Genomic DNA, 22440 nt, shown 5'->3' on the forward strand with positions numbered 1-22440 from the left:
TCTTGTCTCTCCTACTGTGAGACAAGAATCCACTCAGTGCTCTCACGCATTCGCAAATTTGTAAGGTTCTTCCTTCATTAAAGTAGGACAAATAGTTTTGTGGATGAGAGGAATGGTTGCTGTGATAGCTGTTCATCAGGATAAAACCCTGGAAACGGAGCAGTTGTTGCATCGTAGGACAGAGCAGCATCTCACTGCTGTGTCTTAGAGAGTCACTCTTGGTGTTCTGGACTTCCCAACAGCTCTGCAGTCCCCACAGACATCCCTGCTGAAGCACCAAAACAGAGATGTTCATGCTGCTGCTTGAGGTCTGTAGAGGTTAGTCAGTATGTTAATGATAAAGTAGGTGTCCCATGCTGTGGCGAAGGGAAGAATACCAGTGCCATTTCTTCAGCTGCATCTGGAATGCAAGGAGTATTATAGTCCTGCTACTTGTTATGTGATCAGCTATGATCAAGCAGATGACTCACAGCATACGGACTCCATCTGTAATTCTGGAAGAAAATTGTAGGAAATGTGAATTCTGGTTTCATTTCTGAAACTGCCCAGTGAAATAGTGCCTAGTCGACAGGGAGATAAGAGCAATAAGGTTGTTGCACTTGATTTGGAGGTTGTTCTGCTATTGCCACCAACTTGCTGATAATTTTGTGTCTCACTACAAATCAAGGCAGACCAGAGAGTCGGTTGCTGATATCTGCTCTACGTTCCTGGTTTCAACCGCATCATCAGTACTGAAATTAGATCATGGCTTTGGGTTCCAGTTCAGCTGTACAACATTCTTGAAGCTCTTTTAGACAAATTTGGGGTTGAGAAGTAGGGAAGGTTGAATATTTTCACTGTTTTCAGCTGAACCTTGCCCCCAGAAATACTACCTCAAAGCTGTGAAACGATAGGGGTGCAGGAACCTAGCTCAGCCCTCAGAGGTGTAGAGAGAGCTCCCATCACCCTCCAAGGGCCTTGCATGATGTCTGAAGGGACAGTCTTGGGTTTTTGTCCATCTATCACTTTGGGGAGTTGTAGCTGCTGAGCATGAGGTCAGTGAGGCCTGTGGACTGCGTTCCCCTCCATTATGCAGCTATGTCTGGTGGAGGCACATGTGCAATTAGATGAGAGTCCAGGTTCTTGGATGAGAGCTGAGGGAAGTTCAGGAATTTCCTTGCAGTGCCTTTGTTGGGATGATTGGCAGTGGGAGGGGATCAAGTTTCTTTGCAGAAATGGCATTTGTCTCTCATCTGTCCTAAGTGAGTTTTCTAGATCGGTGATAACCCCAGGGTTGGCTGAAGAAATGTCACTTTAAGTACAGGTATCAACCTCAGTAGAAATATTTTCATTTTACAGTGTGAAATGCCAACAATGATATCTACCTGACGGCTCCCAGATTATCCTATCTGCTTCTTACCAACGGAGGTACAAGCCTTCCATTTAGGCTTACAATAAACACAAACGTGGGTTGCAGTAATATTTCATTTTTGGTGGTATAGCAGTGGTTTTTGATTATATTAATCAGGCTTTAGAAAAGGCATATAGCTTTGTGACTGAATAAATAAATAAATGCAAATGTAAAAGTCCTTACAAATAATAATAATAAGAAGAAAAAACACTGCTTTTGAATGGACATTCAGGATCAACTAGAAAACATTGCACTCTTGGTGTGAATAGGAGAAATCAGTTGGGTGCAGCATGCAGGCGGGTTCCTGATAAACTAATGCTCCTTCACACAATTTACAATCCAACTGAATTCATTTGCATGACAAAATTGGCTCGGGTATTCATGTGTTGCAGCAAGACAAGTGTAACATTACAAAGAACAAGTAACCATGGGGAAGGTTAATGCAGACAATAAGGAAATACAATGACATGAATCGGGTTCTTCTTTTGCCAGCCTTTTATCTGAAATAGAAAAATAACAAGCTCCCACCCCCCATTCCTTCTTGCTTGGGAATAAAAGAGTTGTTTTATGGAAAGTGGGGGAAGGGAGCAAATGGGCAAAGTTGGCAAATAAAGATCCATAATTTCCCTTTTTTTACCTCACAGATTTGAAAATGTGCATGTTTGCTTGTGCGTGTACATGTGTGCAAGAAGGGTGGGAGAGATGAAGGAAGGGGTATCGTTATTTTGGAGAAGGAAGGCAGGTTGGTGTGACCTTAATCAATGGGTGAAGGACATGTGGCTGGTAGTTGAAGTTAAATGTCATGGGTAGTTCACTGTCATTGTGATGAATTCTCTTATGCTGATGAAGAGGCTGGAGCACGCCAGAATCCCACATCAGGAAGCATGCAATGGCCCGTCATGACGGGGAGTAGCACAAAACGTGAACTTCAGCTCAGAGGTAGATTGGGAATGAGCTGTGCAGGACACTGGGTGCTAACTTCACTGGAAGATCTGGCTAGATGACATAGTGGGAGTGTTCAGGTGCTGAGCGTTTTTTGAAAATCAAGGAGTCATTTGGATGCTTATATGGGAGTGGACTTCTGAAATCATGTTCAAGGATGGGCTTGGAAATCTAGATTACTATATAAGTTGTTTTGGAATGCATAAGATTTTTAGCCTAAAAAATTCAGGTGTTTTAGGAAATCTTGACAATATCACTATGGGAAAACCTGGGAGTTATTCCCTCTGAATTGGGGTATCAGGAAAACCATGCCTTCAGGGAAAAAATATAAGGGACAATTAGAAACAAAATCACAGGGTTTGAATCTTGGCAGTTTAAGCCTTTCTGAAGAATGTTTTCCACATGCCAGTGGGTTCATATAAGACTATTATGCCATTAGACATATTATACTTGATGACAATATATTCAGGATTTAAGCTGGCATAAGGTGGACAGAATTTTTCATTGAATCCTGAAGAGCACAATACGAGGCTTTTTAGTTAAATTAGTTTAAAAAAAAAATCTGTAAAGTGTGGTGTATTAATTATTCCTGGGCATTCTGAGTATTACCTTTACTTTGCGACTGCGTGTTCTGCGGACTTTCCCTGAAGGCTCTGAGCCTGCTTTATTCCCTCCAAAAGACAGTTTAAATGGGTAGAAAACTATGCAGAAACTACAAGCTTTTTGGAGCAGGGAGCAGTGCTGGATGGTTTTGTACAACACCTATCACTGAGAGCTGAGCATGACCAAGCCTTTCAGGTATTACAGCGGACCAAATACACAAGCAGTGATGATATGATATAATTGCCATTCTTCAATCCCTTTGGTAGATGTCTGCATTAACGTGTTTGGGTCTGGTTTTTGTTTGAGTTCTGGAGTGACATGTGGGTATTTACGTCTATCAGTAGGAACAGGAATTGTCCCCTAAAGCGAGCCCTTGAAAAACTAGGCATCGACAGTTAACTACGCATCTTGACTACTTGTATAGTGAACAGCAGACAAACTCAATGCATTTCATCTGTCCTGGACTGCTGTCTTAAAGTGGGGTGAATATCTCCTCCAATGAGAGCCAGCAGGCCTCGAGAGCTAAATCACACTAATACTTCTGATGACCTAATCGCATTTCAGGAGAGCTGGTGTAATCAGTGTGCGTAACCATGTACAATTCTGGAACGACTCCTGCTTGTTGGGGTGCCGGGGTGGCTTGTCGCTCTGTACGCTCCTTGCACGGGTCTCCATGCTGCGTGGAGGCAGCCTGGTGGGTGAGCCGGCACAGGGCTGCAGGTGCGCAAAGCTGCTCCATGGTCTGGAAGCTCCGTGTGGCCTGGAGAAGTCTCACGGCTTCTGGAGGCTTTGGTTGCAAAATGGTTCTAGTACTGCCTTTAGCTCACAGCTTCGCTTACGATTGCTGGCACTGTGCAAACCTCTTGCAACAGGAGAGGCTACATTAAGTGCAAATTCTAATTATTGCAGCCTAGCATTGCTAGGAGAGAAGAGCTGTGCTGGCTAATTGGCTAAATGCTTACTGCACAGGGGAAGCTGTCTGGGAGCAGGGAACGCGTCACTCCTCACGAGCAGACAGCATCATTTTCCTCATTGTTCTCAAACCTGAGTGCTGAGCTCCCTTTCCAGACAGGATTAGAAGCTCTGACATAGGCACTTGCTAAGTACAAGGACCTCTCTTTAGATCAGCTTTGCTTGAGGACACAGCAGGCTTGTCCCTCAATTGCCATCTGCAACAAATCTGTAACAAGTTGACAAATGACTAATTTTAATTTAATCTTTCAGTTTCCGACTTAATGATGAAAAAAAATCCAGGGGAAGAAAGTGCTCACCCGCATCTTCCCTTCACACCGTTCACTCAATGGGGGAGTTTCAGTGCAAAAAATGGTTAGGAGCACAATAAGAGCCTTACATTTTTGAATTAAATTTAACCCCGGGGTGCCGCTGCTTCAGAGGCTTTGGAGGCAGAGTTGTAAATCATGGCAGCAGATTCTGCATCTGATGAGCACTTCCCATCATGATGACATTTAAACTATTAATTAATTAGGAGAGAGCAAGATGAGAAGATTTGGAATTCTCCCCTTTGGATAATTACTGTGGAACACATTTGTTACTGTAATGACCGAACAGGATGTGACTTCAGCAAGCGCGTTCTCCCTGCGTGCGTGTGCTTTCAGACGCTTATTACTAGCCTGCCTTAAGAGGAGAGAGACAACACTCCTTTTTTCCTGGCAGCCATCATGTAGCGGTCATTTGTGCGTTAGTGTTTTGCCAGAGCTGCAGCCAGGAGGGAGGAAGTGGATGCGGGAGAGCCCGATTGCCACCCGCGTCGCCAGCCAGGGCTCCAGTGGGCGCGCTGGGTCCTCACAGTGCAAAGCAGACTCGTGATTTCCCGTTTTGCCTCTTTAGGCCGTTCGTCCTCTTACCGTGCCCGTCAAAGCTGGTGGGAACCTTCTCCTTGAAATTCGCTTTGAAGTGAGATTTGGGCCTGGAAACGCAGATCACAGCCGGTGCGCGGGAACGCGTGGGTGGCCCGGGGTGCTGCTGCTGCTGCTCTGAGCCAGGCCCTTTGCACAGACCTTGGGGAAAGCGGCAAAGTGGACGCTCTTGGAGACCGAACTGGGGAGAGCAACACCTCATCTGGCCTTGCGTGTGCCTGCGCGGTATCGCAGCTCTGCCAGCGCTGACCTCCTGCGGTGGCTGCCCGCCTTGCCAATTCTGCTGGGAAAGATTTTTGAACTCTTTCTTGGATTTGTGGATCCCTTTTTACACAGGATTGTGCCCTCTCTGAAAAATAGAGTCGCTGCCTCCTTATAGTATCTCTGCTTCCTGCGAGCAGAGAGAGATCCTTGTTTACTCCTTCAGTGTTAGTGTGCCCTTTCGCAGATAATCAATCTTGCTTGGCAGGATCAATTAAAATGAAGTGAGGATACTCCACGTACCTTGGACTGGAAATTTAACTCCAGTCCAACCTCAAAGCTCAAACCTACATTTGCAGAACTACTGGGTTAGATTGTCTCTACTAACTGTTAACAACATTAATAGTTTAACAAAAGGGGAGTACTTTTATGTTGGCTCATAGAGGGTTGTTATTGACTACAGCCATCAGTAATATGAAAGGTTCAGGCAGAACCTCCATATGGAAGACTTTGGCTATGAGAGCGTACACCTGAGGCTGTTGTTTCGTGTAGGTTGTCATCCTCCTAGACCTCTCCACCCCGAGCGCTGACGTGCGAGCGGTCCTGGGCGCTGGGGAAGCTGGGCTGGCACGTGCAGAGCCGAGCGTGGGGGCACGGCGCAAGCCTCCTTGCCCTGCGCACAAGCATGGAAGTACAGGCAGTTTGGTGAAATTAAAGCGGAAGCTCAAATGCTTTGTGTTAATACCATGTTTTCACTCACTCAGAGTTTCCTGAAAACCCCCAGGTTTGGTGAAACATTCTAGGGATTTTGTCTCTTCAGAGAGGAGAGTGCTCTCTGTCTTTAGCTTCAGTCACTGGCCCTAGATAATTATCCTCGAATGAACTGATGGTTTCTTTGCAGAGAAGCATTTACATTTCTCATTTTAAATGAACTGTCTCCAACTACTTTCTTTTTTCCATTCTTTTTCATCTTATTCATTTTAACCTTCCAAAAAGAATTTTTTCTCCTGGATGTTTCCATGAGCTATCAATACTTTTCTGTTTAAACGTCCCTGCACAAAGTTCTCGTGGTGATTCTTTTGTGTCCTACATGAAATGAGTTTGGTCCCCCTCTCAGCATCTAGCCTGTAGATACCCCTATTGAAAAAAACTGCTCTTATTCAACCTGACTTGTGTGTTATATGGGCTAAGCTTTCTCTGAGCTTCATATGGTAGGTTAAAGACACGTTAAAGGTATTGCACTAGGAAAGCAAAATGGGTATTTTGCCCATTAGCAGGTGGACTTTAATGAGGGTTGATTTGGATCTTCAGGTCCACAGTCATTCTCAGGAGACAGAAAAAGTTAGTAGAAATGTTTATAATGGAAAAGACAATCTACAGCTATTTCACAATAACTAAACATGGGGATTTTAATATGAAATGTCGTCATTGTCAGAGGGCTAATATCCATTTTCCTCTGAACTTTTGTCGTTTGGGACACTGATCTTTTTATGGACAAACTAGAATTTTTGCTGTAAAAATTAGAAATATTATTTTTTTCTGGAAAATCAGATACTTTTTCTAGAGGGAAATGATGCATTTTTAATACCCTCTTGTGGGAAAACTACTGCAAAATTTGCATGGTGTTTTTGTTGTCTTTTTTTTTAATAACGATTCAAAGGGAAGGCTTCTCGTTTTGCTTTTATTTCTGCAAGCTCCAAACAAAACCATTGCTAGACCCTTAAAGGACATTTTTTCCCCCCATCGATATCACTTGTAAATCGCTTTGTAGATCTTAGCTCCCACATCACTCTGTTATCCAAAGTTGTTTAGGACGGTAAGACTTTGTTGTTCCTTTAGCAATACGTAAAGTAGTAAAGTCTCTTTGTTTGAAGCTTTGCGGCGGTGCTGTGCGGGGCCCGGCGCTGGCCGGGGAAACCCGGCCCGGTGGGGCTGGGCTCTGCAGCCGGTGCTCTCGAAGCCAAATGTCCCACTTCTACTCCCCAGTGCTGCTTTATAATGAAGAAGTTTAATTGCGTTATCTCTGCCAAAGCCCACGCGAGAGGCAGGGACCCAAGGTGAGACAGACACGTGCAGGCGCCCGCACCAGGAGAGGAAAGGTCATCAGAAGGTGGGATTTATTTTATTTAATGATGAAGATTTTTTTTCTTTTTGATCTTAAGAATTGTTGATTTTTTCATTATAAATAATTTAAGAGAGAATGTTGAACTCTATGTGGAAAAGGCTAAAATTTGAATTTAAGTTACAGAATATTTGAGGGGTACGGTAGAATTAATTTGTTTGTGCGCTGGTATCAGCAAAGATGATACTGGCAACCTTTGGAGGGAGATAAATGCTCCGTATGTGAGTCTGAAAACAGACAATCATTCAGCGCCAATCATTTCTTTCTGGAGATTCTAGATAATCTGTACTTCAAAGCAAAACCTGTGTTTTGGAATATTCATTCTCTGATATTCAAACATCTAACTTTGTTCTTTTAATTATTATTATTCTTTTGATGTTATATCAGACAAATGCCATAAGGGTCCTGAAAAGGGCAAAATAATTATTTCCTTTATATCTTAATACCCATGTGATGGGGAGGCTTTGGTGGAGAAAGGAATATTTTTTGACAAATCCAAGGGGGGAAGCTTGGCAACATGGAATAGTTGAGTGTAGCCATAAATAAAACCCTGTGTGAATTCCCCCTTGGAGACACTACAGATCTATTGAACGGGGCACCCTCTCTATAAAAATTGTTCTTGAGAGGTAATAGCAAGCTATACATTATGAAAAAATATAGCACAGGGATTTGCTGTACTTGGAGCAAAACTATGAGAAAAATGGTGGGAGGTAATAAGGGATTGTCGTTCCATCCCATTAGAAATGTGTTTTATTCCAGACACCCAGATTTTATCTTCCCCCTGCACCTGAATTAGAAATGAAACTGCCAACTTTCTAGGATGTGCAAGAATCCACACAGTAATGTGTTTTCTTTTTCTTTCTTTCTTTTTTTTCCCCTTTTCTTTTTGGGAAGCTAATTAGGGCAAACATAGATAAAACACGCTGTGTGTTATGAGCCTGTAAATAATGGAAAAGGGTTTCCTTAGGAAATTAGCACTGGGACATACAGGAAGCTATGAAATCAAATGCTACAAATATATATCGTATTCTCTAAATAGATTAAAATAATAATAAAAAAAACTCTAAAAGCAGTTATATACAGAAGGGAATCCTCTAGGATTTGACTGGCACAATCATGCAAAAGAAGAAGTTCAGTAAAAAAAAATCCACTCATTTCTAAAGAAATTTCCCAGATTAGATTTGTAAATCAAAAACCAATATATAACATGCAAGAATTGATCTGTTTTATATTCCTCAGTTACATTTTTGTGAAGCACATTTAGAAGATTTAGAACGTATTTGCGCCTGCTGGTTGAGCCATTATATGCTTGAGTTCATACATCTATTTGTGAGGCTATAAAACAGGCATCGACTACCCATGTAAATTGTGTTCTCCACAATAAATTATATGCATACTTGCAAAAATACATAACTGCTGTTGGTTGGCTTACGTAGGCTGAATACTAATGATGTTTAAAGTTGTATTGTCCCTCTTCTCGGGCCTAATTTAGCCTCTACATCAAAAATTATGTAGGAAAAAACACTTTATCCTCTCACTGAGAAATAAAATGGCACTTACGGGCATCCACATATCTTTCTTTTATGAAACGCCACCATTTTCATACTAATTTTAGCTGCATAGGGTATATGGAAAAGTCTGTCTTATGCGACCCTCATCGGAGACTTCAGTATGTATATACATACGCAGCTATATAAAATGTGTGTTTGCAGTTTTTCTATAAATGCATTGGGTTTTGTGTGTGTGTGCATGTGATGCATGTCTGCCCATAGTATAATCCTTTGTGACAGGCGGAGTGCTTTTCATCCTGAAGTTCAGAGGCTATTTTTTTAATTCGTACCCCAAGGATTTTTCGGGGCTGCCCTGCGCCCTGACCGCGGCGGCACAGCAAGGCCCGGCCTCCGAGGCGCGCCGAATTGTCCTCGCCGCTCGTGTTTCAGGCTTCTGAAGAGCTGTGCAACGCGCCTGTGCTCACAGAGGAGTTGGGGCTGGCCCCGACTTTACCCGTTGGGGTCAGTTTTTCTTACAAGCGCGGCTGTACAGCCCATGTGCCGGTTTGGTCACTTTGCATATTTTCACGGCAGCGAGCTTTCTGGGTGTGCAAATCAATGGGCGTACTACGTAACCTTCACACTTGTTCTTCCTCCTCTCATCCTTTGTTCCCCCTCCCCTCCTCTGATATATTGATATAATTTCCTCTGTATTGATATAATTTCCATAGGTCTTTTTTAGTCCCCTCCTTTAACCTGTTTTATTCATTGCTCTCCCCATTTATTCGTTCCTTGCGTTTCTCTGAAGGCCTCTCTCCTTTTCAGGTCTTGTCTCCTTCCTCGGTCCCTGTCCTGCCGTTTGCCCTTCGGGCTGCCAGCGGCCCTGCTGTCCCCCTGCCCCGCGGCCCGGGCCCCTCGCCGCTCCGCCGCGGCCCAGGGCCACCTCCGCGTCCCCGCGTGGGGAACGGGAGCTGTCACACGCTTCCTCTCCTGCCCGATGACGTGTGGGACGATAACGCGTCCCTTTTATGGCGCTCGCAACCGGGCAGCGGAACGAGAGGAGCAAAGGGCTCCCCCTTCCCGGAGCCGGGGTACCTGGGCTTCTCTTTTGGCTGCTGCTGACGCGCGCCTTCACCGCCGCGCGCCGTCACCGCCGCGCCAGCCTTGCGCCCTGCCTCGGTTCTGCGGCGTTGTCCGGCAGCGCGGCTTGCTTTTCCGGGGCCCTGGGCGGAAAGGGGACGAAGGGCCTCGCGCGGCCCTGGAGAGCGCGTGCCGTTACGCAGGGGACAGGGGAGCGGGGAGCCAGCAGGGCCCCTCAGCGAGAGGCGGTGAGGCGGGCGAGCGTTAGCGCGCGGTTTTCTACGTTGTTTGTCTTAGCGTGGGGGCCAACTTCCAGTTTCTGAAGACAGGAGCCTCCCGGGCAGGGCTGCGGGCTGGGGCAGGCAGCGGGGGCGCGCCGACGCTCTGCCTTCGATCTGGACCCGGGGGAAGAGCAGACAAAGGAAATTACTCGGGGTTTGCACCCCAAACGGCTGATTTTTTTTTTTTTTTTTTTTCCGGTCGTCCTGGGAATCCTTGCGGCAAAGCCTCGGTGTCGGGCGGTCGCAGAGGACAGCGAGGCAGAAGGGCCGGACCTGCCCCCGGTAGCGCTGGCTTTGGGGGGCTGGCTCGGGCCACTGGCGTCCCCGTGCGCTTAGGCGGCCGCCTCCAGAAATTGCCTCCGGTGCCGGGAAGCGCCTCGGGACAAGGACGTGATTAGCGCTGCGTGGGCGCGAGATGTGCCCCCCTCGGGTGGGACGTGCCCCCCGGCGGCCCTGAGCCTTCGCAGCCCCTTAGAAGAGCGTGTTGCTTTAATACCGTGTTTCAGAGTTGCAGCGGCTGGCAAAGTAACCTAGATATAATTTTCCTTTGTGTCAGCCGTAGCCACTAAAATTAGTATTAAGAGACAGAGAAAGCTCGGTGGAGTTTTCCCAGTTTATCCTGCGGCTAATCTTTTTATATCTTTTTTTTTTTCTTTAAAATCAGGGGGAGGGGGAAGCCCGTTCGTTCTCTGCAGCTGGCATGTCTAAACTGCTAGCATATGTGCTCCTTATACAACGTACAGTAGCTCAGGACTTTTCAAAAACACAGAACCCCTGAATCCAATAAAATTGCAAATTTCACTGTATTTCACAATATCCTAAATAAACATGAACAGCGTGCATTTCTCTTTCTGGCATCAAATATTAATCTGTCCGTGGTTGGAAATGTGCTTTCCATCTTGTGTGCGCTCACATTGGGTAAACACTTGGGAGATTGCTATTCCAGACCTTTCATTCTCTCCTAGAGTCAAGAGCATGACAAATTTTTCTCCTAATTACACCTGCCACTGTTTGCCTTCTAATACTGTAAATCCTCCATCACATAGTTTTTCAGATTCAGGATTAGGTTCCTTTTCTGTCATACAAATGATTGGAGGTGCAATATGCAGTTAGCAATATACGTTATGAATGTTTAGGATGGGTTGTCTTTTTTTTTTTTTTTTCTTCCTTATAAGCGAAGGATCTGTGTGAACAGACCCATATCCATATTTAACTTGTGATGTTGGACCAGGACCTCCGGATAGGTTTTGCTGCCTGTTTGGAACCAGTGGAGCCCTCTCCGTCCCTCTGAGAGCGCAGCCACGTGCTTTTCCAGTTTATTTGGATTTGTCTCTTAATATTTGGGGAATATATCTTATTATATGCCTCTATATTTACAGAGGGAAGTTTATGGGAGAGCATGGAGCCGGGTAGGTGGCAGCTTCCCTCTTTCTGGGGAATTTCCACCAGGATGATGCTTTTTCTAGCACCAAGACAAAAGCATAGTCCAAGGCAAGAGCGATGCTTGCTCTTGGACACTGACGGGATGCTTCTCCTGCTGTGTGTGTGCCTGGTTAAGCTGTGTGGCCGTTGTAGCATCCTCATTTTCCACATACAACAGGATTGCAATCCTCCTCCTTGCTCTTTCTGCACTGCATGCATCAATATAGACACCTCATGTTCTCCTGTTCGATGTGTGCATGGGGGGCAAAGTCCAACGAGACCTTCATTATTGATCAAAACCTCTTTGTCGTATACAATACTAAATGCACCAGGTTTCCCATCCTCTGATCTGCCAAGAGGTCCCTCTGGTTTCTCTGCTGGCACAGTGGAGGTGCAGGGTGAGGATGTTAATATGCAGGTACCTCGCTTCCAGAAAGTAAGTTTTTCTGGGAGCCGCAAACAGTGCTCATCTATGCAAGGAACTTCATAGGAAGCATCCCAGAATTTAAACATCTGCAAGAGGGGCAAGAGACCTTGCAAAATAGCGAATTTGACCTCAGCAGTGGGGAAAGGGGATGAGAGGGGAGATGTTCTGAGCTCTGAGGAGCCTTTGGTGGGACAGGTATGCTCCTGTTCCCGGTTCCCCACGGGACCCAAAGCCAAGGAGGCACGAGTTCCCTGGGAGAGAGGGAGGGCAGGGGTCCGTCCGCGCAGAGCAGGGGGCAGTCTCGCTTGCCCTAGTCGCTGCCCTTCCACAGCGCTGTCCTGCTTCATGCGTACATGAGGGATGAGGAGGGAATCGCTGCCTCTTTCCACCTGCCCTGGCTTTATGTTTAAGTGAAAGCCTCTTGGGCAAAAAGGCTGTTTAGCTTTGCTGCTACAAATCCTCCATTAACATGTTACAGCAGGGGGGCAGAGGAAATTGGGCCAGCTCTGAGCTAATCTAGAGTTAATACACAAAAGATGAGCTGATGGAGAAAGAGTACTTGTTGTATAGAGAAAGGACACGCAGTAAAGAAGAGCAATAGCAGAGGTGTCTGTGTTGCTTGTGCGCATGAGCTTAAATTGGCTGTGAAGGGTCGTACACGTGACCTTGAGACGCACAAGTATCCCACATACAGCCCATGCACGCACGCACCGTGCAGCACAACGCGGATGAGTCGGTTTGTGCTGTTTTTGCAGCGCTGGTTCCCTGTGTGTGCGGGGAGGCTTGCGGTGCCAGTGCTCTGTGGTACTAGTGCTAGGAGTAAATAGAGGACGTGAGCCTGGAGAGATGGAGTGAAACAATTTATTTGATTGCTAGGTAAATAAATAAGCTAAGCGCCTCGTGGATAGATGTGTCTGTGGTCTTTCCCTGAAGTGGTAAGCTTCTCTGCTTGCTGCAGAGCATTTTTTTTTAGCCAACTGCCAAGGAGACTATAATTCCCTTCCTCCTAGTGGACTTCAGAAAGTTATGTATTTTTGCTCAAAACTTGGGCAGAAGGGAGGAATTTGGTTGATTACAAGTCTGTCTTGTTTTTCAAAATGTAAGTTAAAAAATTGCAATCCACCTGATTTGTTTCGTTACTAGATTTTGGGCTCAGGATAGCCTAGTACTGAGGATTCCTAAGGGCTTTCGACATCATATTGTGTAGTTATCTAGCTTGTTTTCGTTAAAGAAAATAACGTCTTAACTAGCTTTAGGCTTAGACGGTAGGCTTTTGACTGAACTGACGTTGCTCTATTGGCTTGTCCTAGATGAGGACTTAAGTCTCTTGTATGCTCAGGGCATGTGCGATGGCAGATCGTTCCTGCTGCTCTGTGGGAAGCCACTGTCAGCGCTGAGGTCTGTCTTGTGCGTGGGACTGTGGATCTGTGTGTCCGGACCGAGGACACGCTTCGCCCACTGACCTGCCTCTGGGCTGCAAACGGACCACAATTATCTCATTGGCTTGGTTCTCTTTCGGAGCTTGACGCTTGGGGATATTTTATTTGAGAGCAAACAATCCCTTCTCTGTTTGCATCATACACGCATGAAAATGTGAATTTTAAAATAATCTCAAGTTCGAATATAATCTTGGAATTGCAACTCCTCTGGATGGTAGGTCGGAGTTTCTCATTCCTCTCTTGAAGGAAGGCTCTTAAGCGCCAGCAGGAGTTCAGGGTAGCTCAGGCCTATCGTGCGGATGCCATAGCCTGCGCTGTAGCACCCCAACTAGCAGCTGTGCCGGTGGGGAGGTGCCCGCGGCACTGCGAAATCCGTTTGGCTCGGCTCTGGATTTCTTCCAGTCCTTTGGAAAGAAGCAAACAACAGCCACTGCCACCGCCATGCCCTTTGTGCCTGCCTCATCCCCAGCCCACTTCCAGGGCGACCAGCCAGCGGGAAGGGCTGGGCTGGGGCCAGCCCGGGCGGAGGCCGCGTGCCGGCCGCCGTGATTTACGGCGCTCGGCTGCGGCGCGGGCGGTTTGCGGCGCTGCCCTGGTTGTGACCCCAGTAGATGGCAAGGCACCGTTTCCGTGAAACACAAACAGAAGGTTAAATGCTCCAGTTCTTGGCTTAGACAGAGCCAATCGTTCTGAAGAGACTGTTCCCCCCCTTTAATTGGTTCTTTATTTCACGTAATATTTCTTTCCCGTGCGTGCATGTGTGCTCTCTCCAGCTCGCTCGCACACGCAAACTCACCCGCTGCTCTTCTTTAAAACAACTTAATAGCAGCCACTTTAAAACTATGCAGCAGCTCTTTTCTAGACCTCTTTCCAATGGACGGGATAACATCTCCATCACGCGTGGCAAGTTTAATGAGTTAAAGCTCTCCAGGGTTTCAGCGTTTGCTTCCAGGGCTGCGAACACGATTGCCTTATTTTTTTGTGGCTGGATGGTGCTCTGCCTGGCAGCGGGCGGTGGATTTGGCAGCTCTCGCCCGGGTCCCAGCGTGGGTACCGCCGAGGCGTCCCGGCCTGCCCGCCGCTTGCTAACGCCGCTCCTGCAGGGAGAGCGAGTCAGAGCCGACACGCTGCAGAGGAAGCACGCGCGCGAGAGCGCCCGGCGCCGCGGCGGTCCCTTGCGTCTCCCGCCCTCCGCGGCGAGGAGGAGGAAGGTGCGAGCGCCCTCAGCTTAGCTGCTGCCCTGTCCTCTCCCTCACCTCCCCAGCGGGAGAACGCAATGCCAGAGCAAGAGGTTGAAAAGCCTCAAATCCCTACGTTTAAAAAGATTCCAGAAAAAGTTACCTTGTCACTAACTACGCGATGCCCTCTGTAGTGTCGACAGCCGGCTGTTCTTTTATTGAAAAAGTGCCCGCAGTAAGGGTAAAAGCGTAGTGCTCAAAGCTTTTCCTCAAAGAGGATGCTACGAAAACAGAGGCAGACTGGTCAGCTTCCTGCCCTCCAGCTAGCCGCGGCGGGGAAGGGTTAAGGTAGTCAGCCTTTAGCCGAGGCAGACGCTGTGCCGCACGTCACATCTACCTGCTTTACAGCTGATGAACTGATTCCCGGGCAGGCTAGTGACAAGCCCAAGAGCCCTCCCTGAATTTGAGGGGGTTTATGCTAAAAAGGAACAGCTGCAGTCATCCGGGCTGACTTTCTGCGACCAAACTTCACCCCTGGGCCCACAGTGCTGGGAAACATAGCCAGCGAGAAAGCCCAGGTGTCCTCGCTCGCGGTGGTGTTTGCCGCTGCCTCTGATGAATGAGCGTGGGACATAAATGCTGAACTTTGATTAATTCCCAGCGTCCAAAAGCTGCCAGAACTTGGCCATTTGGCCTCACTGAAAGAGGCACTTAGATGTCACTGTGATAGGAAAAGCTGAAGCCACCTAGATCAGGAGCAGCTGTAAAACATCAAGAGCAGAGAGTGACAGCTCAGAGGCATCTCACTTAGCATAGCTAAGGGCCGGCGTTGGCACAACGCTGTACGGCGTGGACACGTTCTCCCGCGAGCTGCATCAGCAGAGCTACGATGAATTGAACTAGATGAACTGAGGCAGTCCATAAAAAGTGTTTGCCTTCTTTTTAGTCCTAGAATTGGAGTTTATGAAGTGATTGTTCAAGATAAATAGGAGCTGTGGCAGTAAGTTCAAGCTAGTTTAGAAAACTGTATATCCCTATCCCATGATTTTTTTCCCCCCCCCTTTGAGATCTCGTGTTTTTCTCCGGATTGCTTAGGGTTTAAAACTCAGGTTGGACCGGAAACAACAGCAGTGTTAATGATATTTAAAAATGGTACCATGGGTTTCTGATACTGTCATTTATTTCAGAGGTTTCAAAATGTCCGTGTAAATGTTAATCCTTGTTACTTGCTGGTGTGGCAGAGCAGTGTTGTTATCCCCAGTACCTGCTGAATATGCTATAACTCAGAGAGGTGAAGGCCCCACTTCAGCCAGGGTCCTGAGCGAGTGCTCCGTTTCCCTGTTTTGTCATGGGCTGCTCATTTATTCAAATAATTTGCTAAAGCAGAGCCCCGCGTGCTTTTCTCCCAATCCTGTGCTGAGCCCCAGGAATCGATGTTCAAGATCAAACAGGAGAAAGGTAAATCTCAATCTCCCCTCAGCTTGTCCCCTTCTAACTGTTAGACAACGCTCTCATTAAACACAAGGAGTTACGTTTGCCTGTATAAAGCTGAGGATACCTCGCTGTCTAAATATACGGTGCCGTAGAACAAAGACGTTATAATTCCCCTGACGAATATTAGAAATAGATGCACATATGTACAGAGCTTTTCAGAGTATTGTGATTATATTTATCTTCCTGCTCTCAGTTGTAACTTTTTTGTGGAAGATTAAAGCCGATGTTTTATGACCCAAACCGTTTTCCTCCGTCGCTTTTCAGGAAACTAGGAAGATGTTCTCGGACGCTTCCCTTGCGTTACTCACGTTTGCCGATTTAAAAGGCGATGCCCTGTTTGTCATAAACCAGTATATAGCGGCGGTAGCCTTTACTAGCCTGTAAAGTAACCACAGAGGCACAAGCGGAGCTCTCTGCGCTGTCTCAGCAGCGTCCCAAGCGACACCTGGCCACTGCTCGGGAGCAAACCGTCGCCGCAAAGCTTCTGCGCGAGTCCCGGCCGTGCTGGCCGCCGGCGGGGTGCCAGGCGCTCCGGCGGTGCGGTGGGCCTGCTGGAGGAGAGCGCGGGAAATAATTGCAGTTTGCAAATAAGCCATCGCTTTCTAGATAGTACTAATGAGCGAATGAGATTTAATTAATGTGGTCCGGCAATCAGGTCACTGGTTTCCCCAGCTAGAGAGAGGTGTCATTGATGGGGAGCGCGGCGGAGGATGCTGCTCCCTTAAATAATCACCCCAGACCTTACGCGGTGGCTTGCCTGGGTTTTGTAGTTAACTTTATAACCTGATCGAGGCAGTTGGCTGCTGACTGTGACCTGGCGAGGCAGCAGGTCAGAAAGTCGGCCCCGACCGGACGGCTGAGGCGGCTGCTGTCGGCCGGCCAGGCTCTGCTCTGTGCCACGTGGGTGACTTCGGGTTGTGTGAAATTAAAACCCCCACTTTGCAGCCCCACTTCTTCTCGCTTGGGAAAGTAATAAAACGCCGACTCCTCCCAACTGGCCGCGTAAACAGCGTTAATGCGGCAACAAAACCCAGGCGGCTTGAACGCGGGCCGGCGCTTTCCTGAGGAGCTGGCTTTGCTTGTCTGCCTCGGGGTGGAAGGGAGGTGACTCGAGGACGGAGGCTGGCCTTGCCGTCGAGTTCGCGCTTCTGCTCAGTGTTCCTGACTCTAGCTGGTTTGTATCGCCACCTTTTATTTAAACGTAGGAGGTTTTTTAAAATTTAAATTAGATCTCGGAAAATAGATACTGTGCACCTTTGTGTTGGTAAGAAAAAGAAGTGGTGTCATTCATGTCAGATAATTGTGGTGGTTTTAGCTCTCTGCAGAATAAATTACAGCAGTCATATAATGGCCTTTCATCCAATCACTTCTCTACTCCAGATCTAGACTTGAAATGAGGTTTGTTGAAAACATCATTTCAGGGATTATTGACCACAGCAAAACCTTGTTGTACATGTTCTTTGTATGTGTTGAAAATACATGAGTTAAAAAGGTAATCTTTGGTGCTTCGCCAGTGAATTGGAGGCTGCTCCCTGGGCTCGGTAGGAGGCTCAAGGCTCTCTAGGGGGCACAAATTGCTCTCTATATCCTCCGTCGCGGAGGAGGCTGTGAAGTGGGGACTCGGTGAGAGTCCATGCGTGAGAGGTGCGCTAGGAAACGGACTGCACCTTCGTTTTGATAGTTTTTTGAGTTCAGATGATGGAGAATCCAGTATCCAGAGGGGATTTTGTTTAGCCCGTTTGTTCCACCAATAGGCAAGCTGCCCGGGGTGTTTTGATATCTTTGACTTCTAAGCTATTATCTTCTCTGTGTTTTAGTGACCGTTGTTTATATAATAGGCAAAAATATCCTGGATATGGTGAGGGAGCGGTACAGGCTGCTCTTTGGGGCTTGATTGCCTTTCTTCTCGGACAGGAGCTGTATGTACCCCAGGCATGCAGCCCTTGTCCCTTTCTGGACCTGCACGTAGTGCAGAAGTACGTTAGGATAATCTTGTATCAGGTGCCAAGGAGTTCAAACCATTCTTTATGTGAGGAAAGGTTAAAAGACAATGTGGTCATAATCTACAAATACCAATGCAGGGAAGAATAGCAGACAGTAAAAGTCTCTAAAACTGAGGAGAGAAAAAATATATATATATATATATAAAAAATGAGGTTCCATGGTTGGAAACTGATGCCAGAGAAATTCAAATGAGAATTGAAGTGTGTGTTTTGACAGTCACAGTAATTAACTATTGGAGGAAATTACTAGGGGATCTGGTAGATGCTCCATCACTCACAAGTTTTATAAATAAAGGCTGAATGTCTTTATAAAACAAAATGCCATGTCAGAAAAAGTTGTGAACGGGCTGCAAAAACTGCGCACGTTGAATTCTTGTGTGTGAGCTGAGCGCCAAGGCCAGCCTGGATGAGCACAGCGGAGCTCGCTGGCCTTGAAGCCATGGACCTGTTGGTTCTGGGTCTGGCTTTTAGGTGATACAAACCACTATTTTGCTGAGCGCTTTTTTTGGTCATTTTGCGCTCTTGGAAGAGCTCAGGACTCGCAGTGCCTTTGGGAGGGAGCGAAGCCCTGCTGGGGACACAGAATAGGCCCCCGAGCACTGCGCTGGTCCTCCAGCACTTGTCCCAGGGAGCGAAACTGCTCTGATGGAATAACCCGTCGTTTGCTCGACTAAGGATCAAGGCACTTAAACCTGGCCTCCTCTCTCTGCTATAGCATGCCCTGAAAGACTAAATTCTTGAAAACCAGTCTTTTCTATTTATATTATTTACTCCCTTTTCCCACTTATTCTCATTTCAATCCGGTACATAACCTGACAGCTCAGAGACCTGTGTGATGATCCTAGAACAGCAGCCATTAGCTTCTGCAGCTACAGTTTTTCTAAAGCAAGCTAGGGGATGTAGACACCCAGCTTTGCATATAGATGAATGGCAATTAGGTTCTGCATACTCCTATAAGCAGCTTTGGAAATTTCAGCCCAGTCTATTTCTGGTTTACTGTTTTAACTTCTGATACTCGGGCAAGTTCCCTGAGCTTCTGCCTGCTGAGTCCAAGAAGGAAGCGCCTGCTCGCATGTGCTCACTCATTTTTATTAATTTACTTCCTGTGACAATTTAATAATTGAGGAGGAAGCACGTTGGGTCTGTGGTTGTGCTAGAGAAGTGGTTTTCTTGCTTGCTCGTTGTTCTGTTAACCAAATTATGTGACCCCTGCCAATAGGCTAGATTCTAGTAAAACCAGAGCTATCCCAATGCGCGGTTTCCGTGATGATGTAAATGAAACCTGTATCTTTTTATTTCTCTGGAAAGAGAACTAGAAGCTTCTTATGCTATGCTTGTTTCAGCACTCAATAGCCGTCTTTTGTGTTACTGCTGCCGCTCTGGTAGCTAACAGTCCCTTTGCTTCCAGTCTGTAGCCTACTGTGGCTGCCCAGCGCTTCCCTCCTGCTGCCTCGGTCAGCTGCTTGGGATTTGCTTCCAAAATGCACCGAGTGTGTTTGTTTGTTTTACATCTCCAGATGGATACTCACTGTTCCCAGTTTCTTTTAAAGCTGTATCGTTTTGGGAGAGCATCTTGTACCCCCTGACGAAATAAAACAGGGTGAAAAAAATCCCACTTTTTGTTTCTACGTGGAGTTTGCATCCAGCAAAACCAAAAATAAAATCTCAGCACTTTGAGAATTACAAAAATTCTCCAGAAATAGGAACTATTTTTATTTGGGTTTTTTTCCCCCTACTTTGCAGTGTGTCGATATGTGGGAAAAGCATACTGAAATTGTAATGTTCCCTCTGCTCATCAAAATCTGTCTCCAGAGAAATACACAAGGTAGCAAGAGGATCAGCAGGAACGTCTGATCCAGCGTGGAAACGTGGGCTCCTGGAGGTAGTTACCTAGTGTGTGGCAGAGCTGCAGGTTCCCTGGCAGTTTGTTCCAGGGGTCGTCGTGCATCTGTGTGTAGACATACGCACACCTAGCCGCATCTTTGGTTGTGTCTGTGGAGCTCGCTTGGTAGAGTTTGAACCTGTCCGACTGTGGGAGCAGGGCAGTGAGCAGGGCTGAAGTCCTGGCAGTCCCCGTGGAGCTGGGGGCATGAAACGGCAGCCGGGTTCCACCCCCAGCAGGAGCACCATCTCGCCCCGGGGCACTCGGTGTAAGCCAGCTCCAGAAAGCAAGCTTATCTTTCAGAGAGTTTTACCAGCTGGCTTCTTTCCCTCCTTTTTCTAACCTTGTCAGTGAACCAGACTCGGTTTTGCTTTCAGGGATCTCCCACTTCTTTTGACTCCATCTCTCATTTTATATCTGTTGATGACAGATTGCCATGACGTAGACGTTTGTGTTAGTACAAATACAAGTGGGAAAGGGATGTTTGTGCCCAAGAGCTATCCATCAAGCGGAGGGATGACATGAAGGGTCTGCTGTGCTCCCCCTTCTCAAACGCAGCACTCTGCCTTGCATAAATTCACACTAATGCACCTGATAAACCCAGCAGCCTCTCACTGCTCATCTCCGGCCAAACCCTACGCCCTGGCTCAGCTGCCACTTTTCAAGGTTAGCTCTACGCTGTTCGTTCTCTTCTCGTATTATTGACACTCTGGACCAATTATTCCCCACGTTCCCATTGTAAATCAAAGGTACTTCTGAGCTCTCTAAAGGCAGAAAAGCATTGAAAACCAGTAAAAGTCCATCCATTCTGAGAATTACAAAAAATCCAGCCATGTAGGTTAACCCTTCCAATTGTAGCATTATCTAAGCCTATGCCTGAATAAAAAGCACTGCTATTCATAGAGCAAGAAAACGAGGTAAACACAATATCCTCACTGGAGGCATGTGTCAGGGTTGTCAGGAGGGGACCTGAGAGAGTGGTAGTTCTCAGAAGCTGACCGTGCATATAGACATGGAAGGAGGAAAATACCCTTTTATGGGGATTAGATATTGCACTTTTTTGAAAAATCAGGTTTGGCAGGTGTCACAGATTGAGAATCAAAAAAAAAAAAAAAGGCAAACTCATAAACATAGTTTTGGAGTGTTTGAAGAGTTGTGGTGTGGGGCTGAGACCTAGCTTGCAGGGTTTCAAACCAGAGCAAAGTTTTACAACTATATTATAAACCCTGGAAAACAGGGGAGGGTTTGAAAGGAAACCGTGACCCTTTCTAAGGCTACCGGGTGCTGTTCTGACAATACTGTGATCTTACTGTGGGCTTCATTAGCCAAGGGAAGCAATGGCTTCGTCCTTTGCAGCGCTCTCGAGGGAGTTGGGTTAATAGGAACCAGATCACGGGCAGTTCCGAGACTTTGTCAACTCTCGAGAAACAAACCGCTATTTGATTGTTCCCTCCACGATGAGATCACATCGGAGATAGGGTCCAGCTGTCCAGCCATCTAGGAGGCTAATTAGTCCAATTAATTAAGAAGTTGCTCCATGTTTCCCCAGTGTCACACAGGGCCCTGAGAGAGAGAATGACAAGGGTGTAGAGAGCGAGAGGTCATAGGGAAAGCTTAATGTCTGTTGGGGTAGATACACAGTAATTAAGTGACAATAGACAGGAACTTTGCTTCTTGAAAAGTGCTAATTAAAACCTGTAGGGTATTGTTCTCCCTCCGGGTATACAGCATGTGCCCATATATCCCACTGGCATTAGTGGGACTGATCCAGGGACAGCAAGGAACAATTCACTCTGTTAGTACCATAGCAAGTCTTCTGCACAGCGTCTCTTGCTTGCGTGCTGTTTAATATGTAGTGTCCAGGCCTGGGATCTCAGACAGCTTCCTAGACCTCAAGGACTTCTGTGGAGAAATGAGCTATTAGCTCCATTTTATGGAAGGAAAAACTGAGGCACAGAGGGTAGGCCTGCAGGGGAGAGGGGTGCAGGAGCCAGGCTCCTCCAGGGCCAGGGTTCCTGGTAGAAAACCTCCCTCCCTTTGGAGCCACTCTAATTGAAGGGACGTGGCAAGGCCATGGTGCCAGGTACCACTGGGACTTGTCTGTGTTGGGGACCTCAAGACTTACCATCCTTTAATGAGGAGGGTCCGATTTACCGGGAACCTGCTCAGTGAGTATTTCTGCAGCGGTGTCACTGGTGCGTTTTCTTTTCTCCGTAACGATACGCACTAGCTCACCCGTATGGTGCAGAGAGATGCTCTCTGCTTTAACTGCCTGGTCAGACGCAGCGTGGCAGCCCACGGCAATGGGCCGTCTAAGCTAAAGGGAGGACATCCAAGGAACCGAGCAGGATGTTTGCTTTTCCACTGTCCGTATGCTTCTCATACTCTATACCCACAGCAGGGAGACCCATCCTCAGTTGAAACCTAAGCAACAAATGTTAACGTTTCATTTTAAAACCTAAGCCAATCCACTTTATAATCCAGACACGGCATCCTGAGTGAGCATTGCTGTTGGATAATCACACAGTGGTGTGGCCTTTTGCCCTCGTGCCTCGCACAACACACCCGAGGCGTGAGATTAGGCTCCAATAATAACACACCCCGTTGTG

The sequence above is a fragment of the Struthio camelus genome, chromosome 16 (assembly GCF_040807025.1).
Source record: "Struthio camelus isolate bStrCam1 chromosome 16, bStrCam1.hap1, whole genome shotgun sequence".
Lineage (NCBI taxonomy): Eukaryota > Metazoa > Chordata > Aves > Struthioniformes > Struthionidae > Struthio > Struthio camelus.